Here is a 5,684-nt window from a genome sequence, read left to right as displayed (position 1 = left end):
AGAGAGAGAGAGAGAGAGAGAGAGAGAGAGAGAGAGAGAGAGAGAGAGAGAGAGAGAGAGAGAGAGAGAGAGAGAGAGAGAGAGAGAGAGACAAAATTTAGAAAGGTGGTGAGGATCTGGGAGGAGACGGGGAAAGGGAACTGTGTGTGATCAGACTATAAATAACTTTATTTTCAACTAAAAAAAAAACTTAATCCATTTTTTAAAAAATGAAAATGTCTGTAAGGCACATCCTTAAATCTTCCTGAAATATTAATGATGCCTCTTCCAGGTGCACCCTGAGATAATCTTTGCTCTGTACTTGGGTGTTACATCAACAGCTTTTTCAATGTGTTAAGTCTGAAGATGGCCGATAGCTTATTCTTACTCTTAGTAAGCCCTTGGTCCTTTGTGTTTTCGAACATCTGCTGCAAATTAGGAAATTTTTCTCCTGCTTCTCTTATGTGTGGAAGGTGTGATCCCTAGCTGGTAGTACTGTTGACAGACATTTAGATTTTGAGAACACTAACCTCATTAGTTGAGAACTCATAAAGGAATTCCTAGCTGAATGGACTTTTAGTGGATGGAGCCAAGAAGAAAGGGTGGGTCACTGGGAGCAGATAAGCCCTAAAGGAGCATTTCTTTTCTTTTTAAAAAAGCAATGTTAATTAATTTAACATCCTGACCACAGATTCCCCTCCCTACTCTCCACACAGTCCTCTCCCAACAATTCTCTCCCCCATCTACTAGCCCTCTAATTCTCTTCACAAAAGGGGACGTCTCCCATGGCTAACAAGCAGCCCAGCATACCATGTAGCAGTAAGGCTAGGCTTATCCTCTCCTCTTGAGGCTAGACAAGGCAGCCCATAATAAGGAAAGGGCCCCAAAGGCAGGCAACAGAGTCAGAGACAGCCCTTGCTTGTTAGGAATCCCACAGGAAGACCAAACTATACAACTGTAATATATATGCAGATAGACTAGGTCCATTACGTGCTCTCTGGTTGGCATTTCAGTCTCTCGGAGCCCCTATGGGTCCAGGTTAGTTGACTCTGTGAGTTTTCTTGTGGTGTCCCTGACCCCTCTGGCTCCTACAATCCTTTCTCCCCAACTTCCACAGGATTCTCCAAGCTCTGTAATGTTTAGTTTAGGGTCTCTTCATCTGTTTCTATCAGTTGTTGGGTGATGTCTCTTTGATGACAATTAAGCTTAGGCTCCTGTCTGCAAGTACAGAATATCATTAGCAGTGTCAGAGATTTTCTCTCTCCCATGGCATGGGTCTCAAGCTGGACCAGTCATTGGTTGGCTACTCCCTCAATTTCTGATTCATCTTTATACCAGCATATCTTATATACAGGAAAAAATTGGAGGTCTTGTAGGTCAAAGGTTTTGTGACTGGGTTGTTGCCCCAGTCCCTCCCTTGAAAGTCTTGCCTGGTTACAGGAGATGGTCAGCTCAGGCTCCATATCCCCCCCATTGTTAGGAATCTTAGATAGGATCACAGATTCCTGAGAGTTTCCATTGCTCTAGGTTTCTAGCTCATCCCAGAGATGTGCTCCTTGATTCTAGTTGTCTTTTCCAGTAATCTCTTCCTCCATCCTCCACACATCCGACTCCTCCTATTCCTCCATCCTCCGCACATCCGACTCCTCCTATTCCCATGTCTACTCCCACCCCATCCAGTCCCCTCTCCTCATCCACCTACAATAGCTATTCTATTTTTAAAGCATTTTTCTCCTTTCCTCCCTCTATTCCTTGGTCTCTTCTCCCCCCTGCTTCTCTTCCCTCTCTCACATCCCTTTCCCTTCTCTTGCTCTCCTCCTTTCGTCTTCTCCCTTCATCGAACCTACTGTCTAAGATCTTAAAGTCTAGTACACAAGACTTTGTTCTCTTCTGTCACAGTAGTCTCAGGTCAGTCAGCTTCTTGAGGGACTTTGTTAAGGGTGAGTGAGCCGAGAGCCCAGCGAAACAGTGAGGTTTCTAGTACATGGGCCTCAGGAGTCACTCAGCATCCAAGCTGGTGGACGTCATTGCTCAAAAGTGAAGGACATGACCACCCTAGACCTAAAGAGAAAAGTTAATAAGGGTGCAAACATTAAAAAGCATAAGTCATGGAATGGAAATTTTTGGAAACTAGCATAGTAAAACTATTGAAAAGACAGAAAACTCTGAAAAGCAGTCAAGGAAAATGGAACATAGTACTTTCACAGGAAGGACAATAGGACTGCTGCTGACTTTTCTAAAACAAAATAATGACAGTCAGAAGATGAAGGAATGACATCTTTAAATAGTAAAAGAAAGTACCTTCCAACCTAAAAAACCATACCCAAAGGAAACAGCTTACAGGCAATGAAAAAAGTAGAAAGATGCTTTGCTACAGCATTCCCCCAAAATAAAATAAAATTCCTCAAACCACATCTTTAAAACATAAGTTCAAGACATCTACATAACAGAGAAATATTTTAGCATTGATCAAAACCCACAGCTGTGATAACACTGACGTTAAGATGCCAATATACTTACAAGATTCCCTGGATATTCCTAGAAAAATGAAGAGTTAAGAATAAGTAGATAGGGGCTAGAGATACAACTCCATGACAGAGTCCTTGCCTAGTTTCTCTTAGGTCCTGGGTTTAATCTGCAGCATAGCAATAATCAAGTAACCTGAGCCATCAAAAACAACAAAGCTGGGGTCTTAGTTTGTCAAGTTACTACTTATTATTGAATCTGTATATTAATGATACTCTAACAGTCAGAAAAACTAACTTATGTAGGAGAATAGAAGCATTGGGAACACAGACACAGAGAGAGACAGACAGACAGACAGACAGACAGACAGACAGACAGAGACAGATACAGAGAAAGAGAGACAGAGACAATTAAGTGAAGAAAGTGTATTTTCAATAAATTATATGAGGTTTGTTACATGTCCACATGGTGGTGAAAGTATAACTTGCATACTGAATGCATCTTACCAATATTCATATGGCAAAGGCCTACGTCCCCCAAAGTTACTGTATTTGGATACTTCAAGGGCTGGGAGATGGGGACATAACTCATTTGGTAGAGTCTTTGTCTAGCATGCAAAGCCTTGAGTTCACTACCCAGGATCATATAAACTGGCTATAAAGCCACATACCTGTGATTTCAGCACTCTAGAGTAGAGGAAAGAGGAGCAGAAATAGCTACATAGAGAGTTGGAATCCAGCCTATGCTACATAGAGAATTGGAGGCCAGCCAGTGGTACATGAGATTTCATCTCAAGAATAAATGGGGGAGGGGGCAGCAGTAATTTAAGATTAAATTTGGTCTTGAGTGGTACCCTAACTCAGTAGGACTGATTTTCTTCTACAAAAAGGATCACAATAAAGATGGAGACATAGAGCAAAGACTGTATGAAGGAACAATAAGAAGATGGTCTTCTGCAAACCAAGGACAGGAAGTTTGGTAACAGCAGCCCAAGTAGCCTGGTCACAACCTTGGGTCCATGATTTCTGCTGTTTCGGCTCCAAGTCCATGGTATTTCAGCAGTAGAAATGTGTGTGTTGTAAGAAGTATTGTTTATCAAAAAAATATCTAAAAATATGTAAGTGTTTTTGTCCCCAGGTAACAGACAAGAGCTAGAATTTTGGTAAGAATGTGAGCATCAAACGTGTTTCTAATAAGATCTCAGAAGAAAGAGTTTACTATGAGAGAGTGGGAAAGGGTAGTTCTTGTTAACATAGCAAAGAATGGCTCTGGCTTGTTTTCCAGTGTTTTGTAGATGGTAGAATTTGTTGAGCAATAAAACTGCTTAATTATCTGAAGAGACTTTTAAAGGAATTGCTGAAGGTGTGACCTGATTTCTCCTTATGTGTATAATAAAATGAAAGAGAAGATACACACATGAAATAAATTGCTAAGCAAAAACAAACAAACAAACAAACAAACAGGACCTGAGAGTTTTAGAAATGGTTGTTAACTAGACATTTTACAAAGATATACACAGGCAGGTAGGCAGGCAGGCAGGCAGACAGACACACAGACACACAGACACACAGACACACAGACACACAGACACACAGACACACAGAGATTTAGATAGGGTTTTAATGATGTGAAGAGACACCTTGACCAAGGCAACTCTTATAAAAGAAAACATTTAATTGGGGCTGGCTTTCTATTTCAGAGGCTTGATCCATTATCATCATGGCAGGAAACATGCCAGCCTGTAGGCAGATATGGTGCTGGAGAAAGAGCTGAGAGTTCTACATCTTGATGCAAAGGCAACCAGAAGAAGACTCTCTTCCACAGGCAGCCAGGAGGAGGGTCTGGATCACAGAGGCCAGATGAGCATATATATATATATATATATATATATATATATATATATATATATATGACCTTAAAGCACCACCAACACCTCTATGGTGGCACACTTCCTTTAACAAGGCTACACCTTCTCCAATAACGCCATTTCCCATGGGCCAAGCATATTCAAACCACAATGAATAAATGAATAAATAAGTATATAATACACATCTATAGAAAATGCCCAAGTATGATGAACAAGAAATCTCTTGAAAAAGAGATTAACTATGTCTTTTAGTGACTATTTTAGCCGGAACCCACAAGGGATCTGGGATGACATCAGCAAAAACATTGCCAGCCTAGACAGAAATGGAACAAACTGCAGGCAGGCTGCCACAGCATGGATTCTACCCGATGAAGAAATACAGCTACTCAGCTAGGAAAATATCCCTCAAGAAAAATGATGAATATCCATGAAGCCAATTGAGTCTCAAAGCACACAGGCCTCAGGGGCAAGAATATACCCTCCCTGGTCTCCACAGATCCAGCTACTAACATTCAATGCCTTGAGGTGAAAGATGCTGCCTAGCATCTGGGGTGGGGCTGTGACTTGGGACAGTAGAAGTGATAGTAACATCCCAATAGAACTATAAGGCAAAGGACCAAGCTAAATAGCATTACTCTGTAGCCTTAAAGACCTAATAGAAATTTCCAGCTAGGTTTAGGATTTGGCTGGGATCCAGTACAGCATTTTCTAGGCTTTCTCACTTTTGAAAAGGAAATGTCCATCTGTTGCCAGTTCGGCTGTAGTATATTGGAAACGCATCATTTGTTTGATTTCACATGTTCACAGCTACTGAGGAATGAAGAATTTTGTCTTCTGCTAAGTCATGTGTTAGTGAAATTTTGGACATGAAATAGATGCTCAAATCAGTTGACTTCAGACATGGTAGGAAGAATCTGGATATATGCTAAGTGGGAAGATCATGAATTTCAAAATAAAATATCTATGTCCATTTCTACATACAATCAACCAAATTTGTCAATCATATAGTAAAATGGATAAATATTTACATACCCATGCAGTAGAGTGGTAAAAAAGTTAACACAACTCTACCTCTACACACAACATCATTGGATCTCATAAGTATAACTAATAAGGGAAGTTATTCATAAAGACCATGCAACAGAGTCACCTATACAAAACACAAAACATGCCTATTTAGTTTGTGATGTTAGTATCTTTGAAAAATAAATCCCCTTTGGTGGGATGATGTTTGGAAAGGGTCTGGGGGCATCTTGGCATACTTGTGAAGTTCCCTTTCTTGAGCTGGCTGCTCATTTCATGATATATTTTGTTTGTGGATATTCTTTATTTTTTGTTAGATATTTTCTTTATTTACATTTCAAATGTTATC

Source organism: Mus pahari, chromosome 8 (assembly GCF_900095145.1).
Source record: "Mus pahari chromosome 8, PAHARI_EIJ_v1.1, whole genome shotgun sequence".
Classification (NCBI taxonomy): domain Eukaryota; kingdom Metazoa; phylum Chordata; class Mammalia; order Rodentia; family Muridae; genus Mus; species Mus pahari.
This window is presented reverse-complemented; position numbering follows the sequence as displayed.